At 36.4% G+C, this 12,659-nt stretch overlaps 1 long non-coding RNA gene across 1 annotated transcript; it reads right to left on the bottom strand.

Moving 5' to 3' along the window:
- Nucleotides 1-1,427: 1,427 nt before the first annotated feature.
- Nucleotides 1,428-11,142, bottom strand: LOC104216389 (uncharacterized). Its single transcript, XR_708468.2, has 4 exons — nucleotides 10,853-11,142; nucleotides 5,686-5,844; nucleotides 5,511-5,579; nucleotides 1,428-1,706 (listed from the first exon to the last, which is right to left on the bottom strand). It is a non-coding gene; the product is annotated as an uncharacterized lncRNA (long non-coding RNA).
- Between the last annotated feature and the right edge of the window lie 1,517 nt (nucleotides 11,143-12,659).

Raw genomic sequence — 12,659 nt, forward strand, 5'->3', positions numbered from 1 at the left:
CTACAAGCTGTCCGGGAAGATGAAGAAGAAATATTTGTTGCACAGGGCTGAATTTGGCAGCTTATATCTCAAAATCTATAAGGAATTGGGAGATGACCAAAACATAAAAATTGTAGATATAGGTGTCTAGTTTTAAAAATATTAAACCATTCGTCATTTGGAATTTTGTACAAAAAGTTATGATCATTATACTAGAGGCTGTCTGAAAAGAGTTTGGAAATGACTTTTGAAACTTTTGTTCATCGCGAACGCGATGGGGGTCTCGCGAACGCGAAGAAGGATCGCTTGGGTAGTGTATAAGTTTGAAAAACTGGGTTTGGCTCATTTCATCTCATTTCCTCCATGGGAAACGACCTAGGAGCGATTTTGGAGCTCCATCTTCATCATCTATGTCAAGGTAAGTGATTCCCACCTATTGCAAGTTAAATACTTGGATTATATCTAGATTTTAACATGGAAAATCATGGGAAGTTAGTGGAAATTTGGGGTTTCGAAGAAAAACCTAGAAATTGATATTTTTGGATTTTGGGCATGGAATTGAGAATAAATTATATATTTGAGTTCGTGAGGTTATGGGTAAACTTTATCTTCGAAATTTTATGGAATCCGAGCACGTGAGCCTGAGGGCGATTTTGTCAACTTTTTGATCGATTATTATGAGTAATTGGGCATAAATTAATGGATTTTCATAATTATTGTCTAGTTTTGGAGCGTTGTGCATCGATTTGGGCCTTCGGAAGGGCGTGGAATGTCGGTTATGAAACTTCGGAGCAAGATGAGTCTCCTTTCTAACCTTGTAAGAGGAAATTGTCCCCATATGTGAATTAATTGGATATGTGCTTCTATTTGTGGGGTGCTACGTACGCATAAGGTGACAAGAGTCCGTACATAGGTACTATTATTCCTATGTCCGGGTAGTCCTAGGTTACATCATGCTTTGTTGATATTATTGTTGATTGATGTTATTGTTGCTTTGAGAAGAGATAAGATTGAGGTTGCATAATAGTTGTGTTGAAAGGTATTATAATTGAGGAATTTAAGAATTTAAGCGTCTCCGTTAAACTTAGTACTTTCAAAAGAAAAGAATTGAGGAATCTTATAATAACTTATGAAATCTATGTGTAACCGCGTCCCATGCGTGTTTCGCGAGAGGGGAAAATTACCTTAAAAAATTTCAAGTTGAATTTTCAATATTTTTGAAAAGAAGCAAGAAAGAGATATGATTTAAATGTTAAATTTATATTCGACCACGTTGCATGTATGATTCGCGAGCGGGGAAATTCCTTAAATCTACATTTGACCGCGTTGCACGTATGATTCGCGAGCGGGGTATTTATGTCACGACCCAAAACTCAGACCTGATCGTGATGGCGCCTCTCGTGAAGACAGGGCCAGCCGACACAACACCCATTTTAACCCTTTAATCATTAAGAGTCATTTTTAAGCCTTCAATTTAACAAATGTTTCATAATATAAGTCTGAATAAACAGTGCGGAAATAACATACAAGCCCGACATCGGGGTGTCACTAGTCATGAGCATCTACCAAGGTCTGAATACAACAAAAACAGTCAAGTGTACTAAGTACAGTAATGAAAATGAGAGGAAGGAAGCAGTGCTGCGAACATCGTGCAACCACCTTACTAACTCCGATGACTCCGTGTCTGAGCAATCAACACCCACTACCGGGTTCCGAAATACCTGAATCTGTACACGAAGTGCAGGGAGTAATGTGAGTACTCCAACCCAGTAAGTAATAAGAGTAAATAAAGACTGAGCAGTATGAAACAATGAATCCACATTTATGATAAACTCAATGAGCACAACAGGCTTTCAAATCAGAATACGAGTCAATCGTCTCATTTAAAATCCAGCCTTTTGGTAAAAATTATATGAAAATGCTTTCCAACAATTTCAGTAGGGGTTCAATACCATTTATAATAAAATATATGAAAACCGTAATCGGCCCTTCGGGCAAAACATAGTATGTATACAGCCCCCCAGGCAAAACATAAATTTATTCCCATTTTATAACTTAAAAACTTCAGTTTGAATGAAATTTGTTTAAAGTGTTTGCTCAACATTTTCAATAGAGGCTCGATTTAAAGATGAGTGAAAGCAGTAATTAAATCAACATATTCGATAAAACTCACTTTAAGGAAAAGTGAAAAGCAGTAAGTTCATAAACAGGCTCATGTATATGTATATCTATAGCCTCTCGGGCAAGCCTCTCAGTCACTCGTGACTCAACTCTTACCAATCAGCGGTCTCACTCAACACTCACACTCAATAGGTACCATATAGTAACCGCTGCGGCGTGCAGTCCGATCCATATATATATATATATATAGTCGACTGCGCTCACTGAGGGTGTGCAGACTCCGGAGGGGCTCCTACAACCCAAGCGCTATATCGCTACGGCGTGTAGCCCGATCCATACACACTCACACACACACACACACACACACACACACATATATATATATATATATATATATGTACATACATACATACATACATACATATATGTGCAGACTCCGGAGAGGTTCCTATAGCCCAAACGCTATATCGCTGCGGCGTGCAGTCCGATCCACATACATACATACATATATATATATATACATACACACACACACACACATATATATATATATATATATATATATATATATATATATATATATATATATATATATTGTTGTGGAGTGCAGCCCGATCCATAGATATATAATCCTCACAACTAGGCCCTCGGACTCTCTCAGTCATTAATCTCACAATCAGACTCTCGGTCTATCCCAATCATCAACTTCACGATCACTCGGACCATCAGTAAAATAGGGAACTCAGCCCAAACAGTTTTCACATTTTAAGAAGTAAAGTAATAAAATCAAATTTAAACAATAAACAGGTAAAACGTGACTGAGGATATGCTTTCAAAACAAATAGAGTGAGGAATAAATAGTAAAAATTCCCCTAAGGGTCTCAACAGGTCGGCACAAGGCCCCAAACATGGCATACAACCCAAAATATAATATCAATCTCTAAAATGTGGAATATCATAAGATTTCAAATCAAATACGCGACTTAACAGTCGTACGGGACGGACCAAGTCATAATCCCCAACGGTGCACGACTCCACGCTCGTCATCTAGCGTATGCGTCACCTTAAAGTAGCACAACGATGTGAAATTCGGGGTTTCAAACCCTCACGACAATATTTACAATCATTATTTACCTCGATCCGGTCCAAACTCTAGCCCGCGATGCCTTTGCCATCACGAATCGATTTCCGGATGCTCCAAATCTAGCCACAATTAGTACATAATCATTAAAATATGCTAAGAGAACAAAGCCCACTCAAAAATACCCAATTTACATCAAAAATCCCGAAATTTCTCAAACCCGGCCCCCGGGCCCACATCTCGGATTCCGATAAATTTTACATCAATAGGTTCTTTATCCTCTCACGAGTCTATACATACCAAGAACATCAAAATCGGACCTCAAATGACCTTTTAAATTCCCAATTTACACTCTCCAAATTCAAGCCCTAATTCCCCAATTTTAGTCCTTAAATTCCATTAATCATCGCTCTAATCTGTGAAATAATAGCATAGGAACGAGTTTTAAGTCCAAATTTCTTACCTCAATGAAGTTCCCTTGAAAACCCTCTTTCAAATCGTCCAAAAAGCTCCAAAGCCGAGATAAAAATGGTGAAATTAGCTAAAATTCGCGAAGGCCACAATTTATACCTTCTACTTAGACATTTTCGCATCTGCGGCCCAATACCCGCTTCTGCGGTGCCGCATTTGCGGTCATTCATCCGCTTCTGCGAAAATCACTTACCCGGTCAAAACTCGCATCTGCGATCCATCTTTCGCACCTGCGCCTTCGCTGGTGCAGTCCATTAACCACATCTGTGGTCCCTGCCTTCCCAGGCATTTCCGCTTCTGCGACCTCCCTTATCGCACCTGCATTCCCCAATCCGCATGTGAGAAAATACCAGAAGCAGCAAATCTAGCAGCTGCAACAAGGTTTCAAACTTCTCGTCAACCATCCGAAATCACCCCGAGGCCCTCGGGACCTCAACCTCAACCAAAAACACAAACATATCTTAATACCTTATTCGAACTTGTATCAATCTTCAAAACACTTCAAACAACATCAAATCAACCAAAACACGTTGGAATCAAGCCAAACTTTCTAAAATCTTCCAAATTCCGCTTTTGATAAAAAACCCAACCAAACCACGTCCAAATGACCTGAAAGTTTGCACACATATCCCAAATGACACAACAGAACTACTGCAACTTCTGGAATTCCATTCCGACCCCTATATCTAAATCTCACCTATCAACCGGAAAACGCCAAAATCTTAATTTTGCAAATTCAAGCCTAAACCTTCCACGGACTTCCAAAATGAATTTCGATCACGCTCCTAAGTCCCAAATCACCTAACGAAGCTAACTAAATCATAAAAACTCTGATCCAAGATCATATACCAACAAGTCATATCTTGGTCAAACTTTTCAAATTTCAAATTTCAAGCTTCAAACTGAGAACTGTTTTTCCAAATTCATTCTGATTACCCTAAAAACCAAAACCAACGATTTACATAGGTCATAATACATCACACGAGGCAAGTCATGCCCGAGAAATGACGAGCAAAGTGCAAAAGCTTAAAATGACCAATCGGGTCATTACAATTTACTTCTACTACTCTTATGGGATCAGGAACAATAAGAATGTACGGAAAAACAATAGCACAGGAAAACAAGAAGATAATTACAACACGTAAGGGAATGAACATCTTACAAGTTAAGGAACAACAACAATAACAAACGATACAGCAAATTGAGGAAACACAGTAACTGCACGACAGAAACCTCGTGCCATAACAAAAATTTGCACGGCAGAAACCCTGTGCCATAATAACACTCTGCACGGAAGAAACGTCATGCCAATAACACTATGCATGGAAGAAACCTCGTATCAATAACACTCCGTACGGCAGAAACCTCGTGCCAATAACACTCTGCACGGAAGAAACCCTGTGCCAATAACACTCCACACGGAAGAAACCTCGTGCCAATAACACTCCGCACGGAAGAAATCTCGTGCTACAACCAAACAGTCATCTCAACAAGAATCACGAAAAGTCAACACATAGTAAATGAAACAATGATATTACAAGCAAGGAATCCTACAGTTAAAGAATGAATACAGAAATCAAGGAAGCAGGTAATTCAACTAAGCATGTTGTACAAATTTGCAATTAAGAGATGAGACACGTAGACATGTGAAATTAGACTAAACATGATGACAACACGTGCTAGCATAACTCAATTAAGGCATAAAAAGGAAACTACTTAGCAAAGACCGAAATTTTAATATTTAGCCCGTGTACGCACTCGTCACCTCGCGTACACGGCACTCACATTTTACAAATTGTCACAACATTACCAAATCTTAAGGGAATTGCCCCAACACAAGGTTAAACAAGTCACTTACCTTAAACCTCGCTCAATCAATCAATAAGAACGACTTTCCCTCGACTTCCCGACTCCGAACGGCTCAAATCTAGCCAAAATCAATTACATACTATAAATATAACTATACGAAACTAATCTAAATAATAAAATTATGAATTTAGCAAAGAATTAGAAAATCGCCTAAAAAAGTCAACCTGAGTCCACGTCTCGGAATTGGGTAAAAGTCACAAAATTCGAACATGCATTCAGCCACGAGTCCAGCCATACCAAAATTACTCAAATCCGGTATCAAAACCTCAAAAATTCGATCTAAGAACTCAACACCTTTTTCCCGCAATTTCTCACCCCAAATCCTTAATTAAATGAAGAAATTAATGATAGATTAGTGAAATCTATATATAGATATAAAGGTGGGAATGAAAGAGCTAAGGTGACATCTCTCTTTGGCCAAGCAATAGTATTTATCTAATTTCTGATTTTTTGGCTTCTCACCTTATTTTTAATAAGAAATTCAACATATTCATGAGTTTACAACAGAATTTAATGTGTACCTATAACTGTAAAATAAATACCCATAAAGAATTGTGAAGGCATTAAAGAAGTGCGGTAAATTAGGATGGTCAGATTTTCAACAATTCTATCTCTCTTTTTTTTCCCTTTCTTCTATTCAATTAAATCTCCTTTAAAAACCCTTACATAATGTTTCAATTCTAAAATTAATTCTTACCATTTATAGTAAACTGTCAGTTACAACTTTATATATGCATGCAACAATTATAACTGCAGAATTTGAAAGGTGTCTTCACCACTAAATTCTAAACACCTATATAAATAGAATATCATATGCATTCACCATCTCACTTTTCCACAAATCAAATTCAAATCTTGTGAAGTGTGCGTTAGCAGAAATAGATATAAGGATGAGTGAAGTGAGAAAACCAAGGCATTAATTATCCAAAGCCATTTGTAATTTCAAAGAATCATCAAAACTCTTACTATCTTGACCTCCGCTTGAATCATTACCATACCATAATAGAAATTGTTTTATTCCAAGGTTGGTGAATTATCATGATAGCTTGAAGCGGATTCAAAATACTATATGAATCACTCTTTCTTCACTCTTAAAGTCACCAAAACAAGGAATCAGAAGGCTTTTGGTGAGGGGTTTAAAATATCATATCATGCGGAGAGGCAAAAAGAAGAAAAGAAGCTAGGGTTAGAAGTTCTGATCAGAAACTACGACAATTTGATATATTTTTGCAACATGGAGTCTTGTGTGAATGTAATTTTTGTCTTGCTATCTCTTTTTTTCTTTCCGTTGAAGCACAATTCAAATTTATAGGAGATAATGATGAGAGTTTTTTAAGGGAAAACTGATTATTGGGAATTTTGCATAAAATTAGGAAGAGATTAAGGGGGGAAAAGGAAAATGAAAACAAAACAAATGGAAAAGGAAAGAGAAATAGAAAAATTACAATAAAAAGAAAGGAAATACTCGACAGAATCAAAGCTTAATTTCAGAAGAATATTTCATTTACTATGTTTCATATATGGTAGGTTTTAATTACTTTATTTATCCTTTCTCTTTTATTACTTCATGCTTTATTTAAAAAATAAGAAAAAATTATAAAAAAATCACTAATAACTATCTAAGAAAATTTAAATGTACAAATAAAATATTATTCTCTTCATTTCAATTTATGTGAACTTTTTCGAGTATAAGAGACAAACTAACTAATTTCCCATGTGAATTCAGACATAGAATTTTAAAAATTTTAAAAATAAATTTACATATATTAGAAACTAAATAACTATAAATCAAAATAGTTAGTAATTCAAGATATTTAAGAAGTACTTTTTAAAAATGTGCTCAAAAGTAACTTTATTGAATTTCTAAAAAGTAATAATTTCACATAAAATGGAACAGAGGAAGTAAATATTAAAATACATAAGATCTATCTATATATGCAAACACATTGATAGAAGTGAAAGTACTCTCTAATTTAAGTAGGAATATGACAAATATCTCTTGAGTAATATAACAAAAATAATTTCAAAAGAATTATCACTATAGTCTAATTAAAAAATTTGGACGCAAAAAATAAATTTTAAAACCGCGCGAAGCGCGGCCAAATGCACTATTATAATAAAAAAACTAGTCAAGAATCCTCATCCAAATATTTTCTTTGAAAATTCTCCAAAATCTTGTCTCAATCCGAGCTCTCAAAGTACCAAAATAAAAATGAGAGCAAACCCTCAATTTTTGAAATTTAATCTGTTGCCTAGGTGTTTCTTCTTTGCGAACGCGGAAGTTGCCTCGCGTTCACGAAGCACAAAAAGTTACTGCCCAACAAATCTTCTTACACGAACGTGAGGGCGCACTCATGAACGTGATGCACACTGCCCCCAAGCCTCCACGAACGCGAAGCCTTACTCACGAACGCGTAGGCTTAAAGCCTGATGCCCCACTGACCATACCTATATGCGAACACGTAGACCATCTCACGAATGCGTAGACCTGAAACTCCAAAGCTTTGCGAACGCGGGATCTACATCGTGAACGCGAAGGCTAAATTCCAGCAACACTCAAACTCCTCTATACGAACGCGGGAGCACCATCGCGAACACGTAGAAGGAAACCAGACACCAGAAAATTTGAAGCTTCAGACATCTTCCAAGTCTAAATTCCAATCCGTTAACCATCTGAAATCCATCCGAGGCCCCCGGGACCTCAACTAAACCTACCAACAAGTCCTAAAATATCATACGAACTTAGTCGAACCCTTAAGTCACATCAAACAACGTTAAACCCACGAATTGCACATCTATTCAAGCCTAATGAACTTTTGAATTTCTAACTTCTACATCCGATTGCGAAACCTATCAAATCAAGTCTGATTGACCCCAAATTTTGCAATAAGTCATAATTGACATTGCGGACCTACTCCAACTTCCGGAATCGAAATTCGACTCCGATATCTAAAAGTCCACTCCCGGTCAAACTTTCAAAAAACATCCAACTTTTCAACTTTCGCCAATTAACACCGAAATAACCTACATACAAGTCTAACTACAGTCAACCATTACAACTTAAACTACAAACTTAGGGACTATGTGTCTCATTTCACTACGAAACTCTCCCGAACCCGATACCAAGAACCTAGTCAAGTCAAGTAATCACAAAATAAAACATAGGGAGCAATAAATAAAGGATCAAGTCTATTACTCTCAAAACGATAAGACGAATCGTTACACAAATATTCTAAAAGGAATATTTTTAAGACACTTTTTAAAATCCATTAAAATAGTTAACCATACCAAACTTAGGTTAATAACATAAGACTTATTAAAAAGTAGTATTTAATGTATTTTAACTAAATATAACTTATAAAATAGTGATTTATCCTTGAGAATATTACTAAGTGATAAAGTTTATATTTATAACAATACATACATAGATTCGGGGGATGTGGCCCTTTTGAGAAAATCTAACTGTTTGTTTGTCTTCAAAATTTGTCAAGGGTCAAAGATCATTGAAACCTCATTATTTAAAAAAATACTCCCTCCGTTCCAATTTATGTGAACCTGTTTGAATGTACACAGAGTTTAAGTAAAAAGGAAGACTTTTGGAATTTGTGGTTCTAAACAAGTTCAAATGGAGCCCAGAGTATTTGTGTGGTTATAAAAGCTTCTCATTAAGGGTAAAGGTTGTAACTTTAAGCTAAATTGTTACTAAATTAAGAAAGGGTTCATTCTTTTTGGAACGGACCAAAAAGAAAATAGATTCACATAAACTGGAACAGAGGAAGTAATAATTTGCCAAATCAATTCCAAAGTTACATTTCAAGAGAATGTAATCTAAAATTCGTATTCGTCCGGACATAATTTAAAGAAAGGTTTTTTCCATAGGTCTAATAGCCCATTTGACCAGGCTGCAAAAATCAGCTTATTTTGAGAAGTATTTTTTTCAAAAGTACTTTTGGTGAGAAGTAGTTTGTTTTTGACTAATTAGTTTGAAAAACACTTCTGAACAACAATTAATGTTTGGTCAAGCTTTAAAAAACTGTTTCTAAGTGTATTTTTCTCAAAAATGCTTCTCAAAAAAGTGCTTTTGGAGAGAAACTACTTTTTTCTACTTCTCCAAAACTGTTTCTGTTTCTCCTCAAAAGTACTTTTTTTCCTTATAAAAGCTTGGCCAAACAAGTTATTTTTGGCCAAAAGTGCTTTTGGCCAAAAAAAAAAACACTTATGACAAAAAGAAACTTGGCCAAACAGACTATAAAAATGCTATCTTCAACACACTAGGTGATTATAATCTTTAAGGTTCGACTATAACTCCACATGATAAAATTATTCATCAATCATAGCTCCAAACTAAGATAAAATCAATTCATATAAGGTAACTAAAATGTAGACAAAAAATAGTGAAGAATATCAAAAGCCGCCACATGCGATTCCAAGCAAGTTATGCTTGTTTTACTTGAAGTCCAATGTAGCATAAGATTCCATGGTAATGACTTAATGCTAGTGCGAGGCGAGTCTTACATTAAGGGGTCGTTTGGTAGGAAGTATTAGAAAAAATAAGGCAAGCATTAATTCTATGCATTACTAATATCTTGTTTGATACATATTTTCAACCTATGTATAACTAATATTACATCATACTTGGTATTATCTTATGTAAAAGTAATGCATAGAAAATCATTAATGCATGCATTAGTATGGTTAAAGATAAAATTATCCTTAAAATCCCTTAAAACTAGAGAATATGGAGGGTATTTTTGTAAACAACTATTTTTCTTAAAAATTATGCAATACATTATAATTTTAATACACCATACCAAACAGTAAATAAGAAATAATATCCGCATAATTAATACTTGCATTACTAATGCATGCATTATTAATCCATACATTATTAATTCATGCATTACTAATACGCCTTATTCTGCACTATTCTTATACACCCTACCAAACACCCCTAAAACTCATATTACTCCAAGTGCTGGACAGTGAACGGGGCGTGGATATTGTTATCGCTAGTCGAACTTCCTCGCTCTGCTCAACTTAGTTACAGACAATGTTGAAAATCTCCGACACTGTCGAGAATCAACATTGTAAATTTTGGGTTTACTTCTCAAAGAAAAATAGGTTGAAAACAGTAGCTATTTGAGGGCTATAGGCAACAATTTTTTTTGTTCGAAATTATTGAGGAAGTTAGTATTTATATGTCTTCTAGGGTTAATTTTGGCGACTTCAAAAATTGAACGCGTGAAATCAAATATTGGGGTCAACATAGATTTGACAGGGAAGAGATTTCTTGGTAAAATAAAAATTCCAGTGATTTGCTTTAGATTTTACCCGAAGTAGTGAGATGTTGATCTGAACAGATGAGATTCGAATATGTAAATGTATGAATTTGGGGAAGAGAACACATTTTCCTTCAAAGATAGTTCTGCCGAATTTTTTCCCCTCAAAATGGTGTGAACAAGCACTGTCCATGGCTGAAGAAAGGCTGAAAATTGCATAAAAATGGTAAACATTTGAGAAGGTGGCACTGCAGAGAGAGAGAAGCGAATGAAACTCTAGTCAATTAGGGTTGTAAGATTTTTTGTGTAGGGGAAAATTCTGACCATTAGATTGGATGAGTCTGTGGATGAGATTAAGTTTTAGGATAAAGAAAAAATAAAAGAAAAATAAATAAGGGCTGATTTTTTGGAATTCTCTAAAAGATGTCAGAATTAATCTTGGCCTTTAATTCAAAGTAGACTTGATCTGATGGAGACACATGGCGAGAGAGTGGGGTAACATGCGAAGATATGAGAAAAGCGTGTGTCTTGGTATGCAAAGGTGTGTGCTAGTTGTGCGTATGTGACCATTTGGCGCCTACATGACGCTTAAGTGGAGCTGATAAGGAAAAAGAGTAGAGTAGGTGGGCTGGTGGTATGAGCCTCAAATTTGGACTATTTTGTGGGCCCATTTGTTTTTTTCCTGTAAAGACCCGGTCGGTTGTTTCGAGAGTTGTAGCCCCGTTCCCTCATTTTCTGTTTTTGTTGTATTCTACAATATATTATGACTTATCGGGTTAGTTGGCTCGAGTCCGAAGTGATTTCGGAGTGAATCGAGACGCTTAATCTCTTATTTGGAAGCTTATGCTGTAAAAGTTGATCGGATACTAAATTATGTGTAAACGACATCGGATGTGAATTTTGATGGTTTCGTTAGCTTCGTTAGGTGATTTTGGACTTAGAAGCACGTCCGAATTGTGATTTGGAGGTCCGTAAGAGCTATATAGAACCACCTTTGGCCGGTCTCACATCTTCCCATCCTCTACTTAGTTGTCTCAATTACATCGATCCTGAACTACGTCCATCCAAGTATTCTTGCCCTTACCCTTTCGGTCGAGCACAACCTCCCGAGCGCTAGGTTCAAGCAACTTCATACCACTTCGTCCCTTTCACTCTTCAACCTGATCTCTACATTCATAGCTTGAAAAAGCAAAAGAGGGTCACCGTCACCTCTCTTAATGACTATTCTTAAGCTTCCTTTCTTTGGGAGTAGGATCTCTTTCCTAGGAGCTCATAGAAAGATAGCGAAGTCAGATAGTTCTTTCTTGCTTTCCTTCTATCTTTCTTTCTATTTCAAAGCTTGTGCTTTGGTTCAGATCACTGCTTACTTACTTGACTTGCCCCCTTTTTTTTAAGCAAAGAGACTATTTGATATCAGGGTTGGATTGGATTCCCGGAAGTTGGACTAGGTCCGGGTGTCATTTAGGAATTGTGTACAAAATTTGAGGACAATCGGGCGTGATTAGATAGGTTTTAACGTCGTTTGTGGAATTTGGAAATTTCAAAGATAATGCATGAACCCATGTGCAATTCGTATTTTTCATGTTGTTTGAGGTGATGTGAGGATTCGACTAAGTTTGCATCGGGTTATAAGACTTGTTGCTATATTTAGTTGAGGTCCCGAGGGCCTCGGGTTGATTTCGGATGGTTAACGGAACACATTTTGATGTTTAAAGGCTACTGAAATTTAGACTCAACTGGTGTAATCGCACCTGCAGAGGTTTCATCGCAGGTGCGAGCCCATAGAAGCGGAGAGGAAGGTCGTAGGTGCGGGCAAGGCCAGGAAGGTCAGGGGTCGCAAGTGCGAAGGATTTCACGCA

The sequence above is a fragment of the Nicotiana sylvestris genome, chromosome 8 (genome assembly GCF_000393655.2).
Source record: "Nicotiana sylvestris chromosome 8, ASM39365v2, whole genome shotgun sequence".
Classification (NCBI taxonomy): Eukaryota; Viridiplantae; Streptophyta; class Magnoliopsida; order Solanales; family Solanaceae; genus Nicotiana; species Nicotiana sylvestris.